Below are 17,818 nucleotides of genomic sequence, written 5' to 3'. Positions count from 1 at the left end.
CATCGGGGACCTCAATATGCAGGTGGACTGGGAAAGTCAGGTAGGTAATGGATCCCAAGAGAAGGAATTTGTGGGATGTCTAAGATGGTTTTTTGGAGCAGCTTGTGACACAGCCTACTAGGATTTGGTGATGTGTAATGAGGCAGATTTGATTAGGGAACTTAAGGTGAAAGAACCCAGAGGGAGCAGTGACCACAGTATGATAGAATTTACCCTAAAGTTTGAGAGGGAGAATCTGGAATCAGATGTAACGATATTACAATTAAATAAAGGTAACTACAAAGACATGGGGGAGGAACTGGCCAGAGTTGATTGGAAAGGGAGCCTAGCTGGGAAGACAGTGGAATAGCAATGGCAGGAGTTTTTGGGGGTTATAGGGAGACACAACAGAAATTCATCCCAAGGAGGAGGAAACATGCTAAGAGGAGGAGGAGGCATCCATGGCTGATGAGGGAAGTCAACAACAGCATAAAAGCAAATGAAAGAGCATACAAAGTGGCAAGGATTAGTGGGAAGCCAGAGGATTGGGAAGCCTTTAAAAGCGAGCAGATGGACTGCACCCCAGGGTTCTAAAAGAGATAGCTGAGGAAATTGTGGAGGCATTGATGGTGATCTTTCAGGAATCATTGGAGGCAGAGAGGGTTCCAGAGGACTGGAAAGTGGCTAATGTAACACTGCTGTTTAAGAAGGGAGGGAGGCAGCAGACAGGAAATTATAGACCGGTTAGCCTGACCTCGGTCATTGGCAAGATTTTAAAGTTCATTATTAAAGTTGAGATCGCGGAGTACTTGGAAGTGCATTATAAAGTAGGACTGAGTCAGCACGGCTTTGTCAAGGGGAGGTCATGTCTGAGAAATCTATTAGAGTTCTTTGAGGAGGTAACAAAGAAGGTAGATAACGGAGAACCAGTGGACGTGATTTATTTAGATTTCCAGAAGGCCTTTGACAAGGTGCCACACCGGAGACTATTAAATAAGTTAAGAGCCCATGGTGTTAAGGATAAGATCCTGGCATGGATAGAAGATTGGCTGACTGGCAGACAGCAGAGAGTAAGGATAAAGGGGCCTTTTTCAAGATCGTAGCCAGTGACTAGTGGTGTGTCTCAGGGGTCAGTGCTGTGACCACAACATTTCGCAATATTCATTAACGATTTGGAGGAAGGAACTGAAGGCAGTGTTGCTAAGTTGCAAATAATACAAAGATATGTAGAGGGACAGGTAGTATTGAGGAAGCGGGGAGGGCTGAAGAAGGACTTGGACAGGTTAGGAGAGTGGGCAAAGAAGTGGCAGATGGAATACAATGTGGAAACGCGTGAGGTTATGCACTTTGGAAGGAGGAATGGAGGCATAGACTATTTTCTAAATGGGAAAATGCTTAGGAAATCAGACGCACAAAGTGACTTGGGAGTCCTTGTTCAAGATTCTCTTAAGGTTAACGTGCAGGTTCAGTTGGCAGTTAGGAAGGCAAATGCAATGTTAGCATTCATGTCGAGAGGGCTAGAATACAAGAGCAGAGATGTACTTGATTTGAAGCATTGTGAGCAGTTTTGGGCCCGTATCTAAAGAAGGAAGTATTGGCCTTGGAAAGGGTCCAGAGGAGGTTCACAAGAATGATCCCTGGAATGAAGAACTTGTCTTATGAGGAACAGTTGAGGACTATGGGTCTGTACTCGTTGGAGTTTAGAAGGATGAGGGGGGATCTTATTGAAACTTGCAGGATACTGTGAGGCCTGGATAGAGTGGACATGGAGAGGATGTTTCCACTGGTAGGAAAATCTAGAACCAGAGGGCATAACCTCAGGCTAAAGGGATGATCCTTTAGAACAGAGATGAGGAGGAATTTCTTCAACCAAAGAGTGGAACTCTTTGCTGCAGAAGGCTGTGGAGGCCAGGTCATTGAGTGTCTTTAAAACAGAGATAGATAGGTTTTTGATTAATAAGGGGATCAGGGGTTATGGGGAAAAGGCAGAAAAATGGGGATGAGAAAAATATCAGCCATGATTGAATGGCGGAGCAGACTCAATGGGCCGAGTGGTCTAATTCTGCTCCAGTGTCTTGTGGTCTTATGGTCTAATGTCCAAAAGATGCCTCTGAATACCAACATTTCCCAGCCTCTTGCAATTTAAAATATTCTTATTTTCCAATTTTCCTCTCAAAGTGGATAACTTAATAATTCTCTGCAATAAATTCCATCTGCCTAATTCTTGCCACTCATTGAACCTGCCTAAATCCTCTTGCAGCCTCGTTTTGTTATTTATTCATTCACCAGCATTAATTGCCCACCTCTAATTAGCCTTGAGAAGGTGGCAGTGACCTGACTTCATGAACCACTTCAGTTAATGTGGTGTAAGTACACCCACAGTGCTGTTAGGCATATTTTAACCCAGCAGCAGCGAAGGAACTGCAATAGATTTCCAAGTCAGCGTGGTGTTCCACTTGGAGAGAAACTCGCGCGTGGTGGTGTTTGAATGCACCTGCAGCCATTGTGCATCTAGATAGTAGAGGTTGTGGGTTTGGAAGGTGATATAGAAGGAAGGAGCCTTGATGAGTTGCACAGTGACTTTTAAAGATGGTGCACATAGCAGCCACAATGCACCAGAGATGGGGAGAGTAAATGTTTATGGTGGTAGATGGGGTGCCAATCAAGTGAGCAGCTTAATCCTGGATGGTGTGGAGCTTCTTCAGTGTTGGAGCTGCATTCATCCAGGCAAGTTGTGAGTATACCATCACAATCCTGACTTGTGCCTTATAGCTCAAAGAATAGTTACAACACAGAAGGAGGCCATTCGGCCCATTGTGCCCATACTGGCTCTCTACAAGAGTCAATTAGTTCCACTCCCCTGCATTTTTCCTGTAGTCCTGCAATTCTTTTGCCTTCAGATAATTAGCCAATTCCTTTTGAAAGTCAGAATTGATTCTGCCTCTACGCATTCTCAGGCAATGCACTGTAACTACTTGCTGCATGTTAAATGTTTCCTTACATCAGTGATTCTTGAGCCCTCTGCCAATGGGAACATTATTGGTGCTACTCCTTAGAGCCTACTTTCTCATCTGGCTTTCTATCATTAGCAAACTATTGCACTTAGTCCCCTCATCATCCCTGTTTTTTACCTCCCTCCTTCCCTGATATAGCTTGTAAAAGTTGCAGCCCAAGAACTGATTCAGTGTTACCTTTTGAATTACAGCCTGCCAACCTGAAAATGGCCCAATATCCCTACACTGCTTTGTGTCCATTAAGCAGTCCTCAGATGTAAATATATTACCCTCAACTTTATGATTTCCAATTTCATGTTAAATCTGAGATAGAGAAATTTTTGTTAAGCAAATATATTAAGGGATATGGGCCAAAGGAAGGTATATAGAATTAGGCCATAGAGCAGCCATGAACTCATTAAATGGCGTAACAGCTCAATGGGCTGAATGGCCTACTCCTGTTCCAATATTCCTAGGTTTCTATGTAATAGACAATTACTTTACTAAAAACTGTTTCAAGATCCAAATACACTGGTTCATACATATTCATCCCACTAGCTACATCCTTTAAAAAAATCTAACAGATTTGTCAAACATGATATATCCACATTGACTCTGCCCAATCTTACTATGATTTTCTACGTGCCCTGATATCAAATCCTCAGTAGTAGATTCTTGCATTTTCCTTACTGTCAATGTTAGGCTAACTGGCCTTGGCTTCCCTGTTTTTTTTATCTCTCTCCTTCATGAATAGTGGGGTAACATTTTTGTTACTTTTGGATCCATGAGAAATGTTCTAAGGGATTCCAGAAGACCAAAACCAACATGTCCGCTAGCTCTCAAACTACATTTTTTAAAACGTTAGGATGTAGGCCATCAAGTCTAGGTGTTTGGGAAGCTTCTAGTCCCATTAATTTCTCCAGTGCTATTTCTTTATTAATACTAATATCATTATGTCCCTATTTTCACTAGACCCTTCCCCATTAGTTCCACAATGTTTTTTGTATCACCTCCCATGCCGACAGATGGAAAATATTTGTTGAACATCTTCACTCCTTGTATTTCCATATTTCTCATTATAGTTTCTCCTCTGTCTGCCTTTCATTAATCTCTTCCTTTTCCATACCTATAGAAACTTTTAAAATCTATTCTTATCTCTGGCTAGTTTTTGTTCATTTTTAAAATCAGTTTTTTGTCATTCTTTGCAGAATTTTAAAATCCTCCTTATCCTCTGGCTTACTATTCATTTTGGCATAATTTTAAAGCTCTTCTTTTAATTCTTTATTTAGCCTCTCTTGTTAGCCACAGTTAGACCACTTATACTGATCCCCCTTTTACTGATCCCCCTCATACTAATCCTCCTTATACTGATCCCCTTATATCGATCCACCTTGTATCAAACCCTTATACTGATTTATTGTACTAATCCTGTGTGTGGTTCTCCATATTCCAATCCCCCTTGTACTGATTCCATTGTACAGATTGCTTGTATTGATCCCTTATAATGACCCTTTTGAACTGATGCCTTTGTATAGTTCCATTGCACAGTTCCCTTGTGCTGATCCTCTTTTAACTATGCCTTGTAATGATGCATTGCAGATCCCTTGCACTGATCCCTGGTATTGAAACCTTGTAATAAACGCCTTGCACTGGTTCCCTTCTATACATACCCTCGGTATTGGTTTCCTGTACTGATCCCCTTATATTGAACCCTATCAGTCAGTGGGTGGTGGAAGGAATAGTTTGGTCTGACTTGCTGCCTTTCTTTCATGGTTATGTCTGCATTCAGATTGTCTTGGAGAGAGAGCACATGATGTCCACTCATGCACTTGAGGTCCAGGAAGAAGGACTCTCAGAAGGCGAGCTTGAAACCGTGCGAGATGGGTTGTTGTTGAAGCCGACCGATTGGGAGCGACATTTGGAGAGAATTCTAAGGCAAGATCTTAAAATGTGGAGTCTGGAAACGCTGGTGAGAAAGATGAAGTTTAAACAAGAGTAGTTGTCTCACATTGTGGCAAACATCTGTGTGGGTTGTTGAGAAATCCATGGAATCGGGTTTGATCGCATCTGTCATTTATTCCGTAATGTGGCATGTTCAACCACAGTTTGCCTGTTAATGGCATGGTGGCACAATGATTAGCACTGCTATCTCACAGCGCCAGGGATGCAGGTTCAATTCTGGCCTTGGATGACTGTGTGGAGTTTGCACATTCTCCCTGTGTCTGCATGGGTTTCCTCTAGGTGCTCCGGTTTCCTCCCACAGTCCAAAGATGTGCAGGTTAGGTGGATTGGCCATGCTAAATTTCCACTTAGTGTCCCAAGCTGTGTAAGTTAGATGGACTAGCTGTGGGAAATGTGCCCATTACGGGGATAGGGCTTGGGTAAGATACTCTGTCAGAGAATCGGTGAAGACTTGATGGGCCGAATGGCCTCTTCTACACTGTAGGGATTCTATGATTTTATGTACCTCATACTTACCCTGAATATTAGAGCATACGATAGATATTGTAAATTATCTTATCTTTTTGAATTTGTGGTGTAAAGTTCATTTTTGTTTGTTCAAGACCCATTTGCGCCAATGGTAAATACATTGTTATGTATTCAAGTCTATTTGTTTCAGAGGCTACCAGTCAATTGATGCAGTGCAGAACTAAGCAAATAAATCAGAAATAATAATACATTTGTCTTTTGACATTTTACATCTTTGCATTTGTAACATGATAAACATTGGACATTCTGGGTGGAATTTCCCATTCTGAAGATTAGATGCAGTGGCAAGTGGGAAAGGCAGCATGGCTCCCATTAGCTGGTGTGGTAGGTTGCTGCACTGGATCATCCACCTTTTAGTTTATTATGTGGGCATAACATGCAGGACATTGTGGGGCCGATTTTACCAAATCTGCTCTAAGTGCCGGGTGCGGTCGTAAATCAGACGCGCGCCTGGCAGCCGCGCTCCAGCGCCCCCACACGCCTTTTTTTGACGCGGGTCCAGTGGGCGGGGCCTAGCGCTTTTGCATCTGTCGGAGCACCGAACTGCGCATGCGCAGTTCGAAGCCGACAGCACTCAGCGCGCCCGAGCGCGAAAGTCAAAGGCAGCGCTGACAGCACTGCTGTCTGCACTGCCTTTGACTTTCCCTGGTGGGGGGGGGTGCGGGTGCGGATGTGACGTCTCTTCCCTGGCCGGGGGGGGGGGGGTGGGGGGGAGGGGGTGGGATAGGAGGGGGGATCTGAAGTCTCTTCCCTGAGGGGCGGGGGTAGGGGGGGGATGTGACGTCTCTTCCCTGAGGGGGGGGGGGGGATCTGACGTCTCTTCCCTGAGGGGAGGGGTGGGGGGGATGTGACGTCTCCGCCCTCCCCCCGGGGCAGAGACATCACATCCCCCCCTCCCCCCCCCTCAGGGAAGAGACATCACATCCCCCCCTACCCACCAGGACCCCCGCAGCAAGGCCAGGATCCAGGATCGCAAGATGCTTTCGACGGACACCAGCGATCAAGGTAGGCCGGGAGCCCGGTAAGTTGGGCGCGGGCTTCATTATGCCGATTTAAATGCATGCAAATGCATTTAAATCGGCCCGCTGGCCGATTCGGGTGCGCGCCGGATCGGCGCCCGGATCGGCCGTTGGTAAAGGTGCGATTGGCCTTGGGTCGGGTCTGGACCGCGTTTTGGGCCCGACGCCCAACTTTACCATGATTTCGCGCCCGAAAACAGGCGCGAAACTTCGGTAAAATCGAGCCCTGTATCTTGTGGCAGGTGGACTGGGATTTGTCCACCTCATCATTCCCTCATGGGCTCTTATTTCTGGGTTCCAAATTTAAATGGAATCCACACACACACAATGCACAGGCAGTCGGGGACCAGCTTATACATTACCCCTGTGCTGGGAGCTGGAGGCCTATCAACCTCACCAGCAAGTCTTGAGAGAAGGTCGTCAGTGCCTTCAACGCCAATGCTCTCCAGAAGAGGACTGCTATCCAGTGCACAAAGAATGAATGATCGCATCCATTTTGCAAGAGTAAGTCAAACATCTCCTCAGTCTCTACTCACAGACGCACAAGACCATCTGGCATTCATAGGGTAACAGTCCGGCAAGGATCTCACTTGGGACATTAAGGGGAAATTTACCATGGCCAATCCACCTAACCTGTATATCTTTGGACTGTGGGAGGAAACCGGAGTACCTGGAGGAAACCCATGCAGACACGGGGAGAATGTGCAAACTCCACACAGTCATCCAAGACCAGAATTGACCCCAGATTCCTGGCGCTATGAGATAGCAGTGCTAACCATTGTGCCACCATGCCGTTAACAGGCAAACTGTGGTTGAACATGCCATACGACAGAATAAATGACAGATGCGATCAAACCCGATTCCATGGATTTCTCAACAACCCACACAGAGATGCACTACCAGCATAAGGGACATCATCACTGTTTCTCTCACACACACATTCACATCTTCATCTCTGTCACATCCTGCACAAGTCACGTTTTCAGCCCTTACATGGGGGAGGCAATGGCCTAGTGGTATTATCGCTACAGTATTCATCCAAAAACTCTGCTAATGTTCTGGGGACTCGGGTTTGAATCCCAATTCAATAAAAAAAATCTGGAATTAAGAATCTACTGATGACCATGAAACTGTTGTTGATTGTCCGAAAAACCCATCTGGTTCACTAATGTCCTTTAGGGAAGGAAATCTGCTGTCTTTACCTGGTCTGGTCTACATGTGACTCCAGGGCCACAGAAATGTGGTTGACTCTCAACTGCCCTCGGACAACTGGATATGGACAATAAATGCTGGGCAGCCTGCGACGCCCACGTCCCACAAATGAGTAAAAAACACAGATACACTCAGCACACACAGAAGTCAGGCATGATTATCATCTGCTTTGGCATCCATCCTGCACACAATCTGCCCATCTCTCTTTATGTAGGACAAAGTCTTCCACAACAGCAGGTAGAGATCTTAGCCAGGAGGGATCCGAGTGGCTGGACCTCAGGTCACTCATCCCCTTTGAAGAGTAGACAATAGATTTGGTTGGTGAGGACTGTGCTTGCATCAAAGGCAATCCCGATGTCCACCAGCAAGCCAGTGAGGCCATATCCACAAGCGTTCCCCACTCCAAAACTGTGAGTTCTCTTTAATGTAGGTGACTATCTAGCCAATCACTTCTCTCTATTACAGCCACCGAAGAAAAGAAGGAGGCACGTCACCAGAGAGCCCATCAGCCGCAGGCCCCACGCCGCCTTGGATGAGGATCCTGAGGACCTACTAGATGTCGAGCTGTCACTGTGTTCTCCAGTACCTCCACCAGCTCAGAGACACCTCAGTGGGACCTAGTTTTAGAGCAGACTTGGGGACAACATCCGATGAGCACAGCACAGATTCGGGTCCACAGCAAACAGAGGCAGTGACACTCGGGGGGCTGTTGGAGGCCAGGATCCTGCTGAGTCTGAGTCCACTAACGAGTCTCTGCAATCGGCCCTCAGAGATACTGGATATCAGAGTTATCAGAGGCTGTCATCAATTAGAATGGAGGCGTCCATCCACATTCAGTCTGATGTTGTGATCGCAACATATCAGCACATCGAGGTCACCATTGGAAGGGTGGTGACTGTCATGGAGACCTTGGTCCATCAGCTTGTACTGGATATACACTCAGACTTGCACACCATCACTCTAGCCATGACTGGGATCTATCAGTGTCTAGGCGAGGGGATGGGGCACCTCAATCTCCCTCCAGGAACTCCTTCTCTTTTTCCTTAAAGAGTTAGGGAGGGCCCTCTGGGAGGAGGAGCATCAGCCAGACATCCTGGGCCAATCCACACAGGACTTTCCTGAGCTGTTCACTCCAAGTGCCCCCTGCTTTTGGCTCCAGTTCCTCAGGCTAAAGAGGGTGCAACTGTCCCACAGCAGTGGACCCAAAGCAGGCTGGGGATCACCAGGCCAGGGCTCTGCATAGGATGCTTGTCAAGGTTATCAAAGACAAAAGGAGATAGCAGTCAGCAAGCTGCCACTACCTTGGCTGTGGATGTCGGGGTTGCACCCAGATGTAGCGGTAGGGTAGGAATAACTAAGAGATTTTGAAATCACAAGGTGGCATTGGTGTTCTCAATATGTATATACTGTGCACATACGAAACAAATACTATGTAACAATATGTAATATTTTGTTTCTGTGTGAACTCATCTAGTGAATGGCTCTTCTATCTGATGCAGTGTTCCTGATGTCAGACAAGTGTAACTGATGCTATCCCTTCTCAGTTATCTCCCATCAAGTGCCTCAGGCCTATGGTGTCTTGCACAGTCTCTGTACAGTGAGTGACCTCTCTGTCCACAGCAGCGACATGAGCAAAGCCTCCTGCTCTGTAAACCTGGTGGCTGGGCAATGCATATCTTAGACTTGTGTCAGAGGATCGTATCATGTGGCCTCATGAATATTGATTTTGCAGCTTGGTTTATTCAGCTGATGCTGTTACAGTGAAGACTGGTCTATGTAGATCTTTTGGGTTTTAATGTTGAGCCGCATTGGAATCACTGCATCTTTTAATGACCTTCATGTAACGGCTGTCATGTATCAGTGTGGGTTACATATCGACCAATTTTCGGGGATCTTCCCAGTGTTCCTAGTGGCCTGTGGTATTATGTGTGTCAGTGTTTAAAGTTAGCCATCACCCCTATAGCAGTCCTTACTTCTCCAGCTGCATAATGCAGAGCTATGGACCTAACTAGCATTCCTCCGCAAGCCAGCACCCTGAGCTTGACCACACGACCCACATGTGGACAACACTGACCCCGTCTTGCAGACCCCTCATTTTGCAATGCTATTTCCATTCATTATATTCAAACTATTTGAAATTAAGTCCACATTTTGTTTATTTACACTGACTGTATCCAACTCCCCACCACACCCAAGATGCCATTCAGCAGCAAGAACAGGGGGAGACTCTCAGAAGGGACACACCAGCCAGCCTTCTGCCTGATTAAATGCCCCCCCTCCAACACCATCAAACTCGCTACAGGGGAGAGCACAAGATTCTGCTCTATGAGAGCTGTTTGACTTTCATGGCCTTATGCCATTTTGTGTTGTTGCCTTTATGATCTTTAAATTATGCAACTTATTTCAGAGCTCCAGATCCTCCAAGTTGTTATCATTGAAGTCACATTCTCTGTGACAATACATGTTGCCTCTATATCAAGTTTGGCAATCATCTCCCTGCATCAACAATATCATAGAATCCTACAGTGCAGAAGGAGGCCATTTGGCCCATTGAGTCTGCATCAACCACAATCCCACCCAGGTCCTATCCCCATAACCCCATGAATTTACCCTAGCTAATATCCCTGACACAAAGGGGCAATTTAGCATGGCTAATCCACCTAGCCAGTACATCTTTGGACTATGGGAGGAAACCCACGCAGACACGAGGAGAATGTGCGGACTCTGCACAGACAGTGACCCAGGCCGGGAATCGAACCCGGATCCCTGGTGCTGTGAGGCATTGTGCCACCATGCCATCCTGTGGCCTGCACCATATATCACTTTGTTATCTCCATGACCCTGTTTACGTGTTGTTACTGGTCACTAAATCAGGCATTCGGTTGTTGAACCATTCTTGAGAATAAATGTACAACAGTATCAAAAGACCACGATTGCAAGCTAGTTGTGATTTACTCCTAGTGTTTAATTACCAATAATGAAATAGGATTCTCAAAGTCGATATTTCAAAACCATATGTCCCTGGGACTTTGCTAGCAAGTCAGTGAATACAATGAAATATGGGCATTTAACCTGTTTTTAGATAAAAGAGGACAATATAACCCAAAGAGATAGAGGCAGATCTGAAAGATTTATACAGCAACAGCTGGAAAGAGACATAATGAACATAAATGTAAGATTCATTTGTTAAAAAAACTACCAAATAAAAGATAATCAAATTCCTTGGGACACCTCAAAGGTATTTGTCTGTAAATGTAAATAATTTATTTTGTCCTTGAATATATCACAGTATTTTTATGATTGTGTGTAGTTTTTGAGTGTTCGGGAAGATTCAGAGAAAAATAAGAATAATAGACACTGGGAGGAATTTTACGAGATTTTTTTCTAAGTGTCTAGCTAACATGAAAGTGGAAGAGTTGCTAATATGTTTATCGGATGAGGTTTCATACCCAATCATCTGCACTCAGTCTTTGAAAAAATGGGCTAGACCATTTCTAGCTGCTAGAGGCAGTGGGCAGAGCCTAACTGGCCAGACAGTCTGCAGCTCAGATCGGAGCCACAAACTGCGCATTCGCAGACAAAGCTAAAAAAAGCCAGCTCTGCTGACAGAAACCCCCCTTGGTCCAGGTACAGCCTCCCCCCTCCCCCCAAGGACATTGGAGAGCCGCCAACATTACTGACCCCCTTACCCCCCCACCATAACCCCCCCCCCCACCTGCTCCCCCGGACATCCTTGCACATGGCCCCCTCTTCAATCCCCGACTCCACCCAACACCCCCCCCCCCCCCGGTCCCAATGGCTGACTGACATGACCCTCTCTCTCCCCTGCCCCCGATCATCACAGAAGCACAAATCCCACCCCCACCCCCTCCATCAGAACACCTGCAATTGCTGCCTTTGCTTCCCCTCCATTGTAACAAGGCAAACTGCATTAATCTCACTGGAATGCTCTAATGGGCGCGTGACCTGCCCAAAGCGCCTGCAGCTGATCTGCCCTAACAAGGAAGAGCTCCATAAAAACCCCAAGGATGGACAGACAGACAGGCAGCGAGGGAGGAAATGGCCTCCAGGTAGACACCTCCCTGTTTCTCGGATGCTGATCTGGCCAGGTTGCTGGAGGTGGTGGAGGCAAGGCGGGACACCTTCTTGCCCCCAGCAGGATGCCGTGCCAGAGGAAGGGATGGAAATGCAGCCTGGGAGATGGTGGTGGCATGTGTTAGTTCCAGGGCACTGTCCAGGAGAACTGGGAAGCAGTACCACAAAAAACTGAATGACCTCATCCGTGCAGCAAAGGTCAGTGTTTTACCTCATCTAGCATCTTCCCCCTAAATGACTCCCAGATCCCCCCACCCCCCAGCACCCTGCATGCTTTCAGACCGTGACCCACCTCCCTTCTCCCACCCAAAAGTATCACAACCTTTACCCTCTGAGGGCCACCCCCTGAACCCTGCAGCACTCGTGCCATCAGATTTTACATGGTTCCTTCTGACCTCACAGGAGAAGAATACCCATAATCGTCAGGAGAAGGTGAAGAGGAGTCTAAAACTAGAGGACATAGGTTTAAGGTGAGAAGGGAGAGATGCAAAAGTGTCCAGAGGGGCAATTTTTTCACACAGAGGGTGGTGAGTGTCTGGAACAAGCTGCCAGAGGTAGTAGTAGAGGCGGGTACAATTTTATCTTTTCAAAAGCATTTAGATAGTTACATGGGTACGATGGGTATAGAGGGATATGGGCCAAATGCGGACAATTGGGATTAGCTTAGGGGTTTAAAAAAAAAGGACAAGTTGGGCCGAAGGGCCTGTTTCCATGCTGTAAACCTCTATGACTCTATGACTCTAAGACGGAGGTGATGTATCTGAGATCCATGTCCTCACCTCCTTCAAGGAGTAGGCACTGGAGCTTGCGGGAGAGGAGGGGATGTGGACCATTAGCGACAGCATGGTTGGGCTGCAACATAGAAGTGAACACCTGCCAATCCTCCACTTGTTGGAGAAATCTCAAGTAAGTTGCATGCAGTCCAGATTCCCCTCCCTCCTTTGCACTTAACCTTGTGTTCTGTGTTGCAGGAAGGGACCCCGACACGCCTGGGCCATCTGGCATCGCGGCCCCCACTGCTGCTCCCACCTATCCTGCCCCTGACAGCTCAGAAGACTCCTCGGAGGAAGTGGCTGAAGGGACCTCAGAGGCCAGCACCCATTCTGCATCAGCTTCCAAATCACAACTCACCATCCCAGGGACTCTCACATCAGTGGGTCCAGTTAGTGGCAAGGCATCTGGGTCACTCTCTGGTGAGCACGACACATCTGCTGATGTACATCGGGTGGAGGAGGGAACGTCCGAGGCCTCTGGCATGCGGGGGCCTGCCGGAGGTGAGGACTCAGCTGGCCCCAGGCTACATGCTGGGCCTCTGAGATCACTTCTCCCTCAGCTGCTGGAGATGCAGCAACAGAGCCAGGGAATGCAGGAGGGGCTGACGGCCACACTGGACCGACTGCGAGGCTGTTAGGAGGAGTCCCAAAGCTTTCAGGTGGACCAGCTATTGCCTGTCTTGCGTGTTTCCCAGGCCAGCACTGCAAGGGTGGCGTCTGCAGTGGAAAGCCTGGGTCAGGGGATCCTCATCATGAGTGGCAGGCTCCAAGCGATGGCCGAGTCACAGCAGGCCACAGCAGAGTCCCAGAGGGCCGCGGCTGAATCACAGCGGGCCACAACTGTGGGACTGAACAAGCTTCTTGAGATTCTGCGGCCCATGGCTGAGAGGCTCGAGAGCTTGCAAGAGACCCAGTCAGACAATGCCGAGACAGAGCAGGCTACGGCAGCAGCCCTTGGGAACGTGGCCCAATCGCAGAGGGTCATGGCTGAGGGGCTGCAGAGCTTGCAGGAGACCCAGCGGGACAGCACCAAGACACAGCGGGCTACAGCAGCAGTCCTTGAGAATGTGGCTGAGTTGCAGAGGATCATGGATGAGGGGCTGCAGAGTGTGGCCCAGTCTCAGAGGGCATTTGCTGGTGCCATTGACAGGTGGCCCACGACTCAGGTGGCCATTGCAGAGGGCTCGACCACCATGGCAAGAACACTGGTGGTCCACCAGGACTGGCAGAGCCAGGTGATGCTGGAGCCTCTGGAGCTCATGGGCCCACAGGAGGGAGGAGGAAGGGCTTGAACCCATGCCAGGGCCTTTCTCCCAGGAGACTGTGGCTGTGGTTACACCTTCTGACTCCCTCCTTCCTGACACCGGAGCATCTCAGGGGCAGCGGGATGAAGAGGGTGTCATGGATACATCCCTGACACCTGGAAACTGGCCAGGGCCCTCAAGGTCCAGGCCCTCCAGAGGTTAACCAAGGGCATCATAGGTCACGAGGCGCGGTTGACAGCTGGTCACCTCCATCTCTGATGTACATCTTGGGGAGACACCGAGATATAGTGGTAGGCCACGTAAGGGTAGGGAGTTGTAGCGGCACTAAGTTTGCACAGGTGAACAGTAGGTAGATAGAATATTTAGGTACTTTAAAATCTCATGTTCACATGTTTTTATAGTATCACTTATTTTGAAGGCACTATTATTGGCAACAATTAATGTTATTTTACCCCACACCTGTGACTAACTTGTCTTGAATTAGCCTCTAACAGGAATGTACTTACCCCAATGGTTGCTAGACAGACCCTACACGTTGATGTCTGTCAGAGAGGCCCATCAACGCACTGCTACTGAGAAAATCAAGTTGCTCAAATAATTCACTAGCTACAGCGGGTAGCATGCATTGGCAGCGAATTACAGCATCTGCCATAGCATCCCCAGAACCCACGCGAGATTCCCTCCCCACCCCACCCACCCCAGTGCTCTGCATGGGAGTTTAGTGCTCCCTTACCCACCACCCAGATGTGGGCCCAGGTGTCAACGTGCATGCAGAGCTCAGGTAGGAGTCAGACTAGTTTGCACCAGAGCATCATCGCAATGGTGCATAGCGATTCATCATCACCCTCCTGACTGTCACAGAAACTTGCTAACACAGAGTACCCAGGCCCACCACTCTGGTGTTACAATGTTTCAGGAGATTGTAGGACTCCAAGGGGGTAGGGGGCAGGGCGAATAGAATCCACATGCGGCATCACAGGTCCCTAGTGACCAAAGCGTGTGGTGATTAGGGCCCCCCTCGCCGCCCTCGCGTGCCTCATTCGAGCTGCCAGCCCTCCGTCGCCTGGGTGCTATTGCTCAGAGTGGTCCTCCTCCTCTTCCTCCTCCTCTTCCTCCTCTGCTTCCTCCTCCTCTTCCTCCTCCTCTTCCTCCTCCTCTTCCTCCTCCTCCCGCTGGGCAGCCTCCTCCCCAGCAACACCCGGCTGGTCAGCCTCCACGTCCTCCTCCTCAAAAAGGTCTCGCTGCTGCACCAGGTTGTGCAGGGTACAGCACACCACCACGATGTGGGACAATATCAGGGGACTATATTGGAGGGCTCCGCCAGAGCAGTCCAGGCACCTGAACCGCATTTTGAGGAGCCCTATGCACCGCTCCACTGTTGACCGAGTGGCAACGTGGGCCTCATTACAGCGGGTCTCCGCATCAGTCTTGGGCCTCTACACAGGCGTCATTAGCCAAGTCCGAAGTGGGTCCCCCAGGAGCCATCTCTGCATCCCGGGCTCCTCCTCAAAGATCTCTGGTACATCGGAATTCCTCAATATGAAGCTGTCGTGCATAGTGCCGGGGGTCTGGTGCAGACATGCATAATGTTGAGCTGATGGTCACACACCAATTGCACATTTATTGAATGGAAGCCCTTTCTATTCGCGAATCATTGTGGATTCTTCACCAGGGCATAGGGTGCAGTTTATAGCCCCCTGCACATTTGGCATCCCTGCGAAGGCCACAAATTCTGCAGCCCAGGCTACCTGCTGGGCCTGGTCCAGGTCAAATTTAATGTGCTGGCCAATCCAGGCATACAGGGCATCCGTGACCTCCTTGACATACTTGTGGATGGATGGTTGGGAAATGCCACAAAGGTCTAGACTGGCAGTCTGGCAGGACCCGGTGGCGTAAAAGTTTAAGGCGGCCATCACTTTCACAGCCACTGGGAGTGGGTGCCCCCCAATGCCCCGAGGTGCCAGGTCTTCAACAAATGCCACAGGTGTCACACTGTCTACCTTCAGAGCCGGAGCCATCAGTTGCTCGAAGGACATGTGCGTGCGGAACTGCCAGTGTCTCTATTCCCTCCTTCTCCTGCTACCTCTCCTTCGGGTCAAATGGCGGCTATGTCCTGCCTTTGGCGGCCGTCTTTCTCTATTCCTGCAAGTGGTAAGGCCTAGGCCTCCTCTGCCCACAAATCATCCTCCAACTCCTCCTCGTCAGCTCCAGCAGCAACCAAAAGAATAGCAAGATCAATGGGTTACATCTGAATTGGGGGGAGGGGGGAATTTAGGGAAGGGAAGAGACAGTTGAGAGGTTAAAGAACTCTGCTCACCCCCAGCCCAGCAACGCACATTCCCCATATCCCCCTCCCACAGACCCCCAGCAACACACACTCTCCATACCCCCCCCACAGACACCAACAACACACTCCCCATGCTCCCCCGCAGACCCCCAGCAACACACACTCTCCATCCCTTCGCAGACCTCCAGCAACACACACACCCCATAACCCCCCACAGACCACAGCAACACCACACACCCCATACCGCACCCACAGACCCCCAGCAACACACTCTCCCCATACCCCCCCACAGACACCAGCAACATACACTCCCCATAACCCCCCACAGACCACAGCAATCCAGACACCCCATACCACCCCCATAGACTTCCAGGAACACACACTCTCCATACCCCCCCAGCACAGACCCCCAGCAACACAAAGTCCCCATACCTGCCCCGGCCCCAGCAACACACACTCCCCATACTCCCTTCCACAGACCCCCAGCAACACACACTCCCCATATCCCCCCACAGACCCCCATCAGCACACACTCCCCATACCCCCTTCACAGACCCCAGCAATACACACTCCCCATACCCCCCCCCCACAGATCACCAGCAACACACACCCCCGATAACACCACAGACCCCATACACTCCACAGACCTCCAGCAATGCACACTCCCCATACCACACCCCCACAGACCCCCAGCATCACACACTCTCCATATGCCCCCACAGACCCCATGCAGCACACACACCCCATACCACCCCCCCCCCCCACCCCACAGGCCCCCAGCAACACACACTCCCCATACACGCCACAGACCCCCAGCAACACACACTCCCCATACCCCCCCACAGAGCCCCAGCAACACACACTCCCCAAACCCCCCCCACAGACTCCCAGCAACACACACTCCCCATACCCCCCACAGACTCCCAGCAACACACACTCCCCATGCCCCCCCACAGACTCCCAGCAACACGCACTCCCCATACCCCCCCACAGACTCCCAGCAACACACACTCCCCATACGCCCCCACAAACCCCCAGCAACACACACTCCCCATGCCCCCCCACAGACTCCCAGCAACACACACTCCCCATACGCCCCCACAAACCCCCAGCAACACACACTCCCCATACCCTCCCACAAACCCCCAGCAACACACACTCCCCATACTCCCCCCACAGACCCTCAGCAACATACACTCCCCTTACCCCCCACAGACCCTCAGCAACACACACTCCCCATACCCCCCCATAGACCCCCAGTAACACACACTCCCCATGCCCCCCACAGACACCAGCAGCAGAGTCCCCATACTCCCCTGCAGACACCCAGAAATATACATTCTCCATACCCCCTGACCTGCAGCAACACCCACTCTGCATACTCCCCTCACAGATTCCCAGCAACACACATTCCCCATACCCTCCCGCAGACCCCCAGTAACACATACTCCCCATACCCTCCACAGACCCCCAGCAACATACATTCCCCATATTCCCTACACAGACCCCCTGCAACACACACTCCCCATGCCCCTCCACCCTCCTCCCTCCCCACAGATCCCAGAATGGCAACACAGCAGTAGTGGCCACAGACAGTGCTGCTTGACAAGTCCTGAGGCTGCAGCACTGCCACTCCAGAGAGTTTCCAGCCCATCCCCCACCTGCAACAGTGCTTGCTGCTGCCAGCACTAGGACCCAGAGTCAG

At 49.7% G+C, this 17,818-nt stretch overlaps 1 protein-coding gene across 1 annotated transcript in view; it reads right to left on the bottom strand.

The window, feature by feature from the left end:
* Positions 1–2,161, bottom strand: part of LOC144495777 (clavesin-1-like) — a 102,518-nt gene extending 100,357 nt beyond the window's left edge. The window contains exon 1 of the mRNA XM_078216252.1: positions 2,145–2,161. The gene's annotated coding sequence lies outside the window, so the exon portion shown is untranslated. The remainder of the gene's footprint in view (positions 1–2,144) is intronic.
* Positions 2,162–17,818: the final 15,657 nt, after the last annotated feature.

The sequence above is a fragment of the Mustelus asterias genome, chromosome 7 (genome assembly GCF_964213995.1).
Source record: "Mustelus asterias chromosome 7, sMusAst1.hap1.1, whole genome shotgun sequence".
Taxonomy (NCBI): Eukaryota; Metazoa; Chordata; class Chondrichthyes; order Carcharhiniformes; family Triakidae; genus Mustelus; species Mustelus asterias.
Note: the sequence above shows the minus strand (reverse complement) of the source record. Positions and strands in the feature narration are given on the sequence as shown.